The 13,990-nt window shown below is 40.3% G+C and overlaps 1 protein-coding gene across 1 annotated transcript in view; it reads right to left on the reverse strand.

Annotated features, from left to right (window-relative positions):
• The window catches only part of Smp_066420 (hypothetical protein), a gene marked incomplete at both ends in the record, with an annotated part of 81,733 nt that overhangs the window by 13,454 nt on the left and 54,289 nt on the right, over positions 1–13,990 (reverse strand). The gene's annotated exons all lie outside the window — the stretch shown is intronic.

Here is a 13,990-nt window from a genome sequence, read left to right on the forward strand (position 1 = left end):
ATCTCAGTTGATGAAGATTCACCACCTCATCAACTGATTCACCATCATTCCCTAGTACCCTGAGTCTAACCTCACTATTACTTACCTGGTGGTCCCAGCAGATGCGAGCAATATTTCTAAGACATCTGTGGTTAAATACTAGCAACTTACGAGTATCTTCTACCCTTAATGACCATGTTTCGCAGCCGTAAAGTAAGACAGAAGGAACTACTGAGAAGTATACTCGTCCCTTAATTGATAGACGGATATCTCGCCTTCGCCATAGATGACATAAGTTGACAAAAATCAAGTGCGCCTTTTTAATCTGTGCAGAGATCTCGTCAGACACCAACCCATTAGGGTTGGTCAGACTTCCAAGATAAGTGGAGTTGTCGACACGTTTGACTACTTCACTATCTATCCTTAGTTCATGTGCCGACGCAGGTCAGTCCTGGAGCAACAACTTGCATTTGGAGTGGGAGAAACGCATCCCAAACATTCTGGTATTGTTACTCAGTGCTACCAAAAGACTCTGCATTTTATCAGCGTCTTCCCCAAACAGGACTATGTCATCTGCGTATTCTAAGTTGATAAGTGGACCTTGTGGTAGGAGATCAATGCCCGAAGTTGATAGTCAGGGTAGGAGGAATAATAAGAATTGAAAAGGGAACTTGGTTAAGAATATGGTGATCTTGAGTGCTGCTAGACGTATGAGGGCGGTTTTCACTTCCGATCGCCCACACTATTGAAGGGTTCTTCTAGTGGTACCTGAAAAGGAAATTACTTTAAAGTCGGTCTTATTGACCTGAGGGCGTGACTACAATGCCCAAATAACAACTGCTTAGGGTCAGTCACACACGACCTTTTTGTGAGTAATTTCCGTGTTAGCTCCGTACTTGTTGAGACCTTATCGCAGGAGACGGAAATTCGTGGGATAAGGCACGTAAGCTTTTCATAAACGCGCCTGTATAGCTTATGCGATCAATAAACATAATGAGAAGTTAAAACAAACTGAAAAACCAGACAACTTGTTGAAATATTTAGATGGCAGAAACAGGTAGCCCAGGTATTCAAGCAGGCGCCGTAATTAAAAAAAGCGACACGATGGAAGTCCTTGATTGGACGACCATTCACATTATAAACCATGTCCTCTCAAACTTCTATCACTGCATTACTGCGATTGCTTAATATGAATAGTTGTAAAATCATACGATGTGCCGTTCTTTGTCTGCCTATTCTGACTGATAATGCCGTTTATTTATTACGCATTCCTCGTTACGAGTCCTCTAATTCCGTCCTATAACTTCCTCACTCCATCTGCTACATGCAAACTTCCCCTTGTTTAACTATATGCTTTCTTAATATCTATATAGTACCGTTATTTGTTGTTACTTCCATTTGCAATATCACCAGTGATTGTAGTTTCCTATTGCATTGGACTCCAATCACTGACTATTTTGATTTCCAATTAAAAACTGACATGTATAATTTAAATGGTACTCAACGCAAATATATGTGTTTGACACCACTATAATTGTAGCAATACGGGTGGGCAGGCTGTTTGTGTATCTGTTAAATGGACTTCGAATACCGGTAGGAGTGTGGCAGATTGTAATACAACTCCCAACTACTGACATTTGTAGGACGGGACACAAATGAAACCTGTCTTAAGGCGAGTGCATACCACCATTAACACAAAAATTTCGGTGTAAACGGATTGGCTAAGTTTGATAATATGCAACTACGTAAGCCTGTCAACATTCGTCAGGGAGCACAGACCGACCAAAAACATTCTCTTGAGCAGTGGTTTCCAGCTTTCACCTCCAACGGCTTTTCCTAATTTTTTCTTCAGATGGAAGCTGGTTCGTTCTCTACCACAGTAGGCTGTTGCTGATCGTATCTGCCCAACAAACATTGAGTAACTTGGGTAGAAAATTATTTATAAATACTTGCATTTTCATTATTGTGGTTGTAGTACTCCATGTTTTAGCTTCGTACAGCAGAACTGTCTTGACATTCGTATTGGAGATTGTGACTGTGATATTAGTTGGCAGTTATCTTGAGTTCCACATGTTCTTCAACAGTAGGAATGCTGCCCTTGCTTTGCCAACCCGTACCTTCCTGCCTGCATCAGATCCTCATTCATTGATGATGCTACCCAGATACGCGGGACTTTCCATCTCTTCCAGAGCTTCTTCACCGAGTGTGATTCTGTTGATACACGTTGTGTTGTAGTTGCGGATCTTGTGTTTTCCCTTGTGTATGTCGAGGCCTACTCATGCAGAGGCTGCTGCTACATTTGCTGTCTCCACCTGTATTTGTTCGTGTGTATGGCATAGAAGGGCCAGGTCATCTGCGAAGTCCAAATTTTGATTCCGAGTTGTCCATTGTATTCCGTTTTCCCTTAAATGTCGAGGTCTTCAGTAGAACAGTAAGGGGAGAGTGAGCAGTCTTGTCCGACTCCGGTTCTCACTTGAAATGCATCTGTCAGCTGTCCTCGATGCACGAATTTTCACTGTAGTCCGTCGTATGAATTCGGTATGATGTTGACGATCTTCTCAGGTGCTCTATAATGTCGAAGAGGTTTCCATAGTGTTCTCTGGTCCACACTGTCAAACGCCTTGTCATAGTCAATGAAGTAGATGTATGGTGACGAGTTCCACTCAACTGGCTGTCCAATAATGATCCGTAGTGTCGCGATTTGGTCTGTGCACGACCGATCCAGCCTGCCGATCTTGAAGTTAGGTGTCTACTGAGTCTTTCATCCGGTCCAGCAACACTCTGTTGAGAACTTGTGGTGTCAGTTGATATGTCAAGCCCATTTACTTTACTCTAGCTTCTGCAGAAGCCAATTCACCTATCCATCTTGAGTCACGTTTTGACTTTGTTAATTATTTACTTATTAACCCTGACTATTTTCATATGAGTGTACACTTTTTATCTTACTCATCACATGCCTGTAATTTATTTTTATCTGATTAAAGCGGGTTGGCCTACCCGCCATCTCCAGTGCGTGTCATTTTTGGTCCCAACAAACTTTTCCTGGTACTGACAGTAGTGTGATGCCTCTCACATTTGCTCAGATCTCCTTTCTTTGTTATCTTGATGAGGCGTCCTTCCAGTTCGTTGGCACTTTTTCCTCTTCCCAAATCTTCTTGAATAGAAGGTGAAGCATATTTGAAGTTGCTTCAATGTCTGACTACAGTGCTTCGACTGGTATTCTGTCAGGTGCTGCTATTTCTAACACTTGAGTTATCTGATTGCCATCCTGAGTTTTTCGTGCCTATAGGTAACCCTCGTGCTATTGATAGAAGAAACCAGAGAAGTAGTGAATAGGTCTTTATTTCGATCTTCGCGCAGTCACAGTTGAGCGTGGGATTATCTGTTCAGACAAACAAAGGCTCTCAACATTCCATATAAGATAGTAGAGAATATAACGCTTACAAAAGGTAAGGAAGTGAATGAATACTTGAACAATACTGTTTTGGCATATGCTTAATTGTTTGGGGTCAACTCTTAACCAACCAACCTGAGCTGTTACATTAGCTTCCCCCTAGAATCGACTTCCGTAGGAACGTCGGTTCGATTAACCTATCTATCGAAAACACCTTAGTTCTATTTCTCATCCCAAGGCGAAATTATCAACTCGCTCACTATTTGACTTACAATCAGTTACAACTAACGCTTTCAATGATAGTCCATGGATGTCTCTTCATTTACCAGCTTGTCATCTTTGTAGCATGTGATCTTTTCTACAACTATCGCTGACGGTTTGCTGCGTACTTACAAGAGAAAGTGTGAGAATGTGGAATAAGAATATCTGAGAAAGTGCCGCGAGCGAAATACCCAACACCATGTTGGTGAGGTACGATTTTTCCATGCTCAGACCGGCTATCAGGTGTTTACTCACCTGCCTCTTGAGTCGCCCTCAAGTAAAAAGTAAAGAAGAGTCTACTTCAAAGGTAATGGTGAAAATCAAGCAAACCTGAAGAACTGCTCCACTGCCTGCATAAAATAATAAGATACAAAATGGAAATACATAAATGCAATTGATAATTGTTCCGTTCATGTAAGTGCTTGGCCTCCAGAACGGATTGGTATTCTGGAAGGAAATAAACATAGTGTAGATATCTTATGCACGAAGAACCATGAAAACAGCAACAAAGAAAAAAAAACTTTTGTAATGCATATATGTCAAAGGGTGAACTTGCTAGAAGTTGGACTCTTTAACAAAATCGATCAAGTGCATTACCTTGAGCCAGTGATGGCCGCTTTTTACAACTAGGTGCGTAACCAAGGGTGCATCAGAGTAATCCACAAAACGGAAACGAATATACGGTTAAGAAGCAAAAAAATTGTGTTGAGTATGCGGATCAAGTACAGTTGTGTCAAATACTCTTTTTACGTTATTATTAAACCGAGAAAAAAAGTATATATATAAGCTATTGACATAACATGTCTTTTTTATAACGCTAGTGTTAAGTTCCAGGGTTTTGTATGGGCCACTAATAATAATTGGTTTAACGTTAACATAGCCACGATAGTCATATCGTCAGTTCAATTTTATGATTACTTAACAGTTCCTTTATACGTTGTGTATAAAATTAGGTATGTGGAATCAACGCGGCTAAGATAGTAACCTTACAGTAACGTACTGTACCATATCTTCACGGTTATTGATTCTTAAATGTCAGAAATTTAAAAAAAATGATGAGAACTTTAATAAGTATTTGACCATAGTAATTGTATCAAGCTACTAAACATATCTTCGACCGAAAACTTTTAGAATTAGTTCATATAGTATATATGTATAGCCAGTATAGTTGATTAACCAGAAAAAGAAATTATAAAACTCGCCTGGGTTGCTTTTTGAATTCGTTGTATTTGCCAGTGTAAGTTGTACGAGTTTGAATAAAATCCTCAGCCATCGTTCCGGAATACCTAGCTTATGTGTCCAGTATTTAAAAAAAAAATATTTAACATAACACTTATATATCAAAGGTAAAAGTTCTGGGGAGTTGTATGTAAGACGGAATGAAGAAAAAAAATTATTTTTAAGTAGATGCAGGGTCTGATTAGCTACGTGGTTAGATTTATCCTGCAGTCGAAACTGTCAACATCCTTGACTGACTAATCGGATGTGCCCAGCGAACCGTTTTAGTCATTTGTAAAGATTTATCATCTTTATATTTTGATCCCGTAATGGATTTGTCAGTTAAACGATCTAACAACACGTATGGTGGTTCATGATCTAGATAAGCCGGCTTTAGCCTATCAATACTTACTGTGTCGATGTTTCCATGTTTTTCTATCACGAAATATTTAGCTTTTCTTGAGACGACTTTGAAAGGACCTTCAAATGGAGGACTGAGTGGTGCTTTTATTTTGTCACATCTTATCCATACGTGCGTGCAATTGCTTAGGTCTTTAGGTATATATACGGCGCGCGATTGTTCACGAGTATTAATCGGCTTAAGTTTAGACATGTGATCTCGTAGTGGATCTACATAATTTTCTATATTAAGTTTTTGACTGTTAGTATTAGGGTTAATAAATTCACCTGGTAGTCTCAGAGTTGTTCCGAAAAACAGTTCCGCAGCTGAACACTGTGCGTCAGTTTTGACAGATGTTCGTATTCCCAACATAACTAACGGTAGGAATTCTGTCCACTGATTGGGGTTTGAGTGAGATATAAGAGCGGTTTTTAGCTGACGGTGAAAACGTTCTACCATCCCATTAGCCTGAGGATGATATGCAGTGCAGCGTATCCTATTGGAGCCTAGAAGTTTAGCCAAGTTATTAAATAGTTCGGATTCGAATTGCGCTCCTCTATCCGTCGTTATTGTTATAGGTGTACCAAAAATGGTTACCCAGTTCTGCATGAAAACTTTGGCTACTGTTTCCGCTGTGATGTCCGCTATCGGGATGGCTATAGGGAATCTGGTAAATCGATCTATGCATGTAAAAAGATAATTAAAACCGTTTGAACGTGGTAAAGGACCTACCAAGTCGATATGCACATGGGCAAAACGTGCATCTGGTTGCGAGAAAACACCTATGGGTGAATTTGTGTGACGATTTATCTTTGATTGTTGACATGCTGAACACTCTCTAACCCATTTGTGTACATTCTTCTGTAAATTCGGCCATATATATCTGGCATTGATTAGTTTTGTTGAAGCTTTTGCGCCAGGATGAGACAAAGAATGAAAGTTATTATATATCAACTTTCGCATACTTTTGGGAACGAAAGGTCGCGGCATTGCCTTGGTCGTGTCACAGTAGATTAGAATACCATCGACAGGTGATGGGAACTGTTTTAAATTAAGACTTGAATTGTTTGTTTTAAGCAGGTTTTGTAATTCTAGATCCTGCTCTTGTTCGTTTCTCAACGTCTCGAAGTTTACTGTAGACTGCTGTAGCACGTTTATTTCTAGCCTAGATAAAGCATCTGCCGCCTGATTGTCCTGACCTTTGACATGTCGGATATCGCTTGTGAACTGTGATATATAGTCAAGGTGTCGGACTTCTCGAGGTGAGTATTTATCAGCTCTCGCTTTTAGTGCATTCGTTAGTGGTTTGTGATCCGTAAAGACTATAAATTCCCTGCCTTCTAACATGTGTCGGAAGTGTTTAATGGTTAGGTAGATTGCAAGAAGTTCTCACCCGAAGGTAGAATACCTTGTCTCTGCTGGAGCGAGTCTTTTTGAGAAGAAAGCAATTGGTTTCCAGGCGTTTTTAACCAGTTGGTTAAGGGTACCGCCTACTGCTTTATCTGAAGCATCCACCATCAAAGCAAGTGGGGAAAGAGAATTCGGATACATCAACGTAGTTGCTTGAGCTAGTTTATCTTTAAGCTGTTTAATAGCTTCGACAGCGTCAGAAGACAGTTTGAATTCTTTTAGTTTTCCCTTTAGTGAATCTGTCAAAGGTTGCATTAATTGTGCACAACCTGGTATGAATCTGCGATAAAAGTTAATTAGACCTAGAAAACTTCTCAGTTGTGTTAGAGAACTAGGTATGGGATATTGTTTAATGGTGTCTACTTCTTTTTTGATCGGTTTAATCCCTTCTGGGCTTATTGTGTGACCGAGAAATTCTAAAGTTTGAACACCGAAAACACACTTACTTTGATGTATGTTTATTCCATGTTCATCCAGTCTTTTTAACACTGTTTTTACATGCTGTTCGTGTGATTGCAAATCGGGGCTGGCAATTAACAAGTCGTCTATATACCCCTGCGCAAATGGCATATCTCGAAGTAGATTGTCTATGAATCTTTGAAATGTCTGTGCCGCATTTCTCAGGCCGAATGGCATGCGTATAGACTCAAATAAGCCAAAGGGTGTTGTAATAGCTGTCTTGGGGATATCTTCATCAGCCACTGGGATATTGTGATATGCCCTGACTAAGTCAATTTTAGTGAATATGTTCATACCCTGTAAACCGTTTGTGAAATCTTGGATATGCGGTATTGGGTACCTATCTGGTACGGTTTGACGATTGAGGGCTCTGTAATCCCCGCACGGTCGCCAGTCACCTTCATTTTTCTTTGGGACCATATGCAAAGGGGATGCCCAATGACTATCAGAGGGACGGATAATACCCAGTTGTAGCATATAATCAAACTCGGCCCTAGCGATTTTGAGCTTATCTGGTGCTAGTCTCCTGGGTTTTGCAAAAACCGGTGCACCTTCGGTTTCGATAGTGTGACTTACTTTTAGTTTGTCTTTAGAAGGCTGTGGGTTTGGTTTAGTTAAGTTTGGAAATTCCGCGAGTATATCTTGGAATTTCGCTGTTGTTACTGGAGGAGTTTGAATCAAGTTAAGAGAGCTGATGTGACTTTCTTTGCCTTTTGTGTAATACGAAGTTCCTTTTGGTGTTAGTCGCCGTTTCTTGGTGTCAACTAGAAATTCGTATCTCTCTAGAAAGTCCATCCCCAGTATTGCCAGATCTAAGTCGGCTACCGTGAAAACCCAAGGGAATTGCCTCCTGAACCCCAAATCTAGGGTTAAGTTTTTCTGCCCAAATGTCGCAATTTTAGTTTTATTTGCAGCTTGAAGTGTAATTGATGATGTTTCTCGACTAATCTCAGTTTTATTTTGAGGGATGATGCTAAGAGCAGCGCCAGTATCCACCAAGAAATTCAAGCCAGAGTTTCTGTCTCTAACATAAAACAAGCGACTGTTTTGGCGCCCCTCCTCAGTCGTCGCGACCTGGGGAGGGGTTACTCGTTTCCCGCTGTCTTAGAATTACGCTTAGGCCAGGCGCATGGTTGCATGCACTTGGTTGAGTTGACGCCAAACTTCCAGTGGTACCAACAAAACTGCCCAGGTTGTCTGGACATTTGTGACCTGTTTTGTGACTTGGATCGTGGTCGTTGTGGTGATCTGCTACTGTTTCTATGACCCATTTGCATTCTGGTGACAGCCTCAGTGAGACTCTTAACACTCGCAATGAGTCCTTCTATGACGGGGTCTTTTGCTGATTCTACTTTTTGTGTGTGATTTATTGTGCCTGGTCCAGTTGGAGGACCTCTCTCCATTATTCTATCGGCTATACGCGCTAAATGAGATAATGAGGTTTTAGGATCTTGTGCATCCAAACAGTGTTGGACGTAGCATGGGAGAGCTTGTATCCATCCTTGTTTTAGGACTGCTTCACCCACCGTGTTATCACCCATTAACACTTGGAGGTGACGCAAAAACTGTGACGGCGACCGATCACCTAGTGTTTCACCTTGAAAAAGTCTTTGGATTCTTTGACTATCTGATAATGATAAACGGTTTATTATCTCTCGTCTTAAGATGGTGTATGGTTGTGGTGATGGTGGATCTAAAATCAAGTCACGGACTTCTTTGGCAACTGAAGGAGGAAGGATAGAACACAAGTCTCTATAGCGAATCCCTTCAGATTTGATATTGTGTCTCGTGAAATAATGCTCTAGTTGAGCAAACCACAACTCAGGATCACTACGATCAAATTCTGGAAGTCGGGATTTCGTAGTTATAACAGTGTCTATCACCACTGGTGACAAATCCTCCAGATTATGGGTTTCTATTGAGTCTGACATGAGGTATGTGACAAATATAGCAATAAAGTTAGCACGAAAAGTGGTTACTATAACACGAATAACTTAAGATAATACGGAATAAACTAGTTATATACTCAACTTAGTTTACGGATAATCCGGTCTACTTTTACGATTAAGTAAAAAAAAAAAAGATTAATAACAGAAATGAGGTTAAATTGTGTTCAAAAAGGTCGTTGGTTCGGTGACAGCCATTGGAAGGTCTGTGTTCTGATTCGATGTCCGGTAGATCCAATGAACCTTGCCTATTCAAGAGTTCCTGAAAATGTCCTACCCACTTGTGCTTCGGTTCTTGAATCTCAGTGGTTGACTTGCCTCCTTTCTCCTCGACTGGTCTCTCTGGTTTACTACGTTTCCCCGTCGTGTCATATAGTTGTTTCATGTGTTCTTCCCTTGCAGCTTTTTCCACTGTCGTTGCTAGCTCTTCTACGTATTTCTGGTCGTCAATTCTGATGCTCATCGTCACTTTCTTGTTTGCCTTAGTGTGTTCAGCTTGTGAATTGACTTTCTCTGCTCTTGCTCGACTGTTGCTAATTGCTATTTTCTTGTTCTTCCTTTTTAGAATCTTTTCAAGGGTTCCCATAGAGATCCACTCTTTATGATGATGCTTCTTGAGGCCCAGAACCTCTTAACACGTTGATGTTAGTGCTTCTTTGATCTCCTTCCAGTTGTCCTCCATCATAGTTTCTTCTTTCAGTAGGTCCTATGGGGTTTGGGTCCTGTTGTTGAGAGTTATCTTGAATTCTTTGAGCTTGTCAGAATCTCGAAAGAAAGGATGCATTGAACCATTGTAATGCTGTTTTTCCAGCTGCCCAATGCTTCTTTGGCTTCAGTTTCATCTTGGTCACAACCAGGTGGTGATCTGAAGCTATGTCAGCACCTCTTCTTGTTCTCACGTCTTCCATTGTCCTTCTGAAATTTCTAGAGATGAAGATATGACCGATCTGGTTCTTCTTAGTATGGTGTGGTCTGGTGATACCCATGTAGCCTTGTGTATGCGTTTGTGTGGAAATATAGTGCTGACTTCAAACATTTTGTTCAATATACACAAATTCTCGAATCTCTAAATATCCTCGTTCCCTTCTCTCGGTCCATGTCGTCCCATGACATTTGCATACCAGGTATTGTCTGTTCCGATTTTGGTGTTTACATCTCTCATCACCGTGATTGATTTCAGCCTCTCGTAAAGCTGATACTTATTTTCGTCGCTGTTATCATCGGTGGTGCATAACAACATATAATATTCGTTGTTATTCCCACCTTTGTTTTGAAGGGTGCTTTGATCATTATGGGCCAATGAAATTCCCATCCTATAGATGCATTTCATGCTTCTTTAGAAACAGTATCAGAGCAACCTCCTGAGGGTGCGGAGCACTTTCTTCTTCATGGTCAGAGTAGAGCAGCGTCTCTCCTGAATCTATCCTTTTCTGTCTATCTTGGGTTCAATCAATTTCACTGATTCCGGGAACCGCCAAGTTGTACCTTCTCATTTCCGTAACAACTTGACTATTCCTCCCGGTCTCCCACATCGTCCTAACATTCCATGTACCTATATTAATTGTTGCTTTGTCCGGTAGAAGGGGCATTGGTCTCGCGATATCAGCCAGCATTATCTCGCAGTCAATTCTAACTGAAAAGCGAACGAAACGACGACCTATGTTTTTTTATTTTTCTTCAGATAACAGATACAGTTTTTTAAGTATTCATTATCCTTTCCTTTCCATTCTTCTATACGACGCTTCCAAAAGTTGCCAAAATCCATCCCCTTTCACATGTAGCCAACAAACACTACATTTGAGGAACAAATGATATGAAAAACAGGGAGAGTAGATGGACATAAAACTACAGGTAAATAACGTTCTTTACGATAACCATGACGGTTTACAAATGACCCTCAGCCAGAAGTTATTTTTAAGCCTTAAAGTGTTGCACGCCTAATAGACCGTTTACTTTGAGGAGTCATGTGCCTCTACAAAATCAGGATTACTTACATTTCTACGACGTTTATTTGACCATCAGAAAACGATTGGTTCGTACGTACTTAGCTGCTTTATAAAATGTTATGTTTAACTAGCTGGCGCATATGCAATTACTTGTTATATCAGACTTTCCAGTTGTAGTTACTAAATTGTCACGATCCCATATTACTACTGATTGCAAGCGATTGTTTTAATTGAAGAACATATGTTCACTCTGTATACTCACTTAGCCTTCAGCACACTTCTTTTCTTGTTCTCCTTTTTTCCTTCTTATCTCACGAGCGCTTCCCTGCACACTACTTGAGACTGCAGAATCTTCAGGCCAGACGCGAACCGTTACAGCCCTGTGACGAAAACCTACCAAAAAGCTGAGCATCAAAATCAATCTAGCAAAATTGGTGAGTTTTTCTAAAGGATCCTGACCACAGCTCTCACTTTGCACCGAGAAATATACTCAGTATTAAAGTCCGAAGCTAGGATACAAACTTATCCAAAACATCTTCTTGAATCCAAAACAGAACCAAAATCTACAAATCATGGGGCTTATCCGTATAAAGTGCTTAACGATGAACATCTTAGGAATCTGGAAATGGTTTAAATCACTAATTGCAGTTTCACTGCATAAACAAATTAGGAACCTATGTAGTGGTACTGCTTCTAACCACACAATCCTCAAAGCTGAAAGAGTGATAACTGAGAAAACCTTGTCAGTCTGATTGGAGGTTTAGGAACGCAATCATGCATGCAAACCATCAGTATAAGCAGGCGACCAAATCTCCTGCAAGCTGAAAAGAATCAATGTCGACTTTACCCTAACACTGATAAAGGTTCATGCCATGATCATAGCCATGAATTGGGAGTTGTAACCCTTTGGTTACAATTAGTGCCCCCCCCTGTTAATCGCACAAGCAGAACTCATTGTTCATCATCCTATGAAGATTGATTTAGCCGGAAGCATTGTACTACACAATGTCGCCTATATTTGTGTCACATAAGCTTAATTGGCCTAAAAGTCTTATTATCACTTAAGTTCATACAAATTGATCTCCATAATTTCCATGGTTTAGTGCTTGCAAATGGCTTGTATAAACCATCAACCATTATGCATGAATGTGATTAATTGTTTTATTGCACATCAAGGCATCGAGTCTAGATCATGTTTCTTACGGACCCACTCAGATTTAACGAATTGTGTTTATCTATCTGTCCAAAATTCACAAGCTGACTTTCGATTTGGGATCAAAGACAATACCAATAAGAACACCGACGCAGCATTGGTTGTTTTTCTATTTTTACGCACAAGATACTTATATTACTCATGAATTAAGCTCTTAACCAATGGTTATTGCTGTACATCCTCATATAACGCGTTAGAATGTCTCTGTACTAAATCATTCTTCACTGCAATAAGTACACATTTATAGCGCTCAACTAATATTCACGTAGATTTTCATTTTGAGCATGTTGCGAATTAAATCAAACATTTTGACATTGATACATGTATTTTTCGATCAGTTGTTACCGCATTTTCGACTTTTCTTCCAGTTTATCAATATCTGGAGGATTCTGTTGATCCTTCTGGTAACCTCCGTCGAGCAACAATGCCACCCAATTCGGTGTCGAACCAACGGCACGTTGATTTTAGTGGGAGGGTATTGTAGTGGTGTTAGTTCTAACCACATGATCCTCAAAGATTAGTACGAGATGATTGATAAAATTGATGAAAAATAATTTTTAATCCAATGTAATTTCCCTGAAAATTTTATACTCTCACAGCAGTATGTCATTTGCAGCCATCAAATATATCTTAAACCAAAAACGGTCTGGGGAGTGCTTTACATGAAATATATTCAGCTAATCTAATTGAAAAAGCATGTATATGTTAAAAAGTACCAAAAACATAGTAAACCATCCAGCAAAATAGCAAACGTCACCTGGATTGTTTTGATTTTAGATCATCCAAGAGATTTAGTGTGTAAAAGACCCATTGCGACAGTTAGTAATGATCCACAACGAACCAGGTTAAACACTCAGTAGTGTGACCATTTCCTGGGTGCGCATGTTGCTGTTGACTATGTACTCGTCTGCCTCAACACTAATTCAATGAATACGTGTCTATCATTGTTTAATATTTCTACCAGGGCAGGTACACGCCATTTTTATGGGCATTATCTGAAAATTACAACATTAGTTGACTCACGGTGTACTTCCCAAGTAGGGTCGTTGGATGGATGAAATTAATAAAAGTAAATTACAGTACATTCTAGCAGATATCATGGAGCAGTAATGACCAGGTTTATGCTTTAGTGTTACACTGAGTACAGTCATTAAAATCTTTACCAAAGTGGCATCGCGGCCACGTTACACACCAGATCCGATCTCAGCATATTTGTGTTGGAATTCTGGTCCTGCTAAGTATTTATGCAATGCAACACTTTATGTTTAACTCTGCCTGTAGCTCTTCTACAGTTACTGCTGGTCCCAAGCCGGGGTAAAGGAGGAGGACTGGGCATGGGGTTAGCGACCACATTCAGTAGAAAAACTAACTCTCTAAAAACGTTAACCAGAAAAAATAATTCATACCATTTAAACTCTGCCCTGGGAGTTGAAGGAATAATTATGACGCCTCATGATGAAAGCCGAGATTCTTCGAAAGTCACGAGGTCGATGCCCCTTCTAACACCCAGAGAAACAATTTTTATAGGTACATGGAACGTCCAGACCATGTGGGAGACAGGGAAGACCAGTCAAATAGCAATGGAAATGTGGAGATACAAATTAGAAGTTCTCGTAATCAGCAAAACCCACTGGACACAAGCTGAACAGCAAAAGCTAGGTACGGGAGAGATGCTGCTGTACTCCGGTCACGAAGAGGAAATTGCTCCACACACTCAGGGAGTTGCTCTAATGCTGTCCAGATAAGCACGAAATGCACTTGTAG

Source organism: Schistosoma mansoni (assembly GCF_000237925.1).
Source record: "Schistosoma mansoni, WGS project CABG00000000 data, supercontig 0136, strain Puerto Rico, whole genome shotgun sequence".
NCBI classification, from domain to species: domain Eukaryota; kingdom Metazoa; phylum Platyhelminthes; class Trematoda; order Strigeidida; family Schistosomatidae; genus Schistosoma; species Schistosoma mansoni.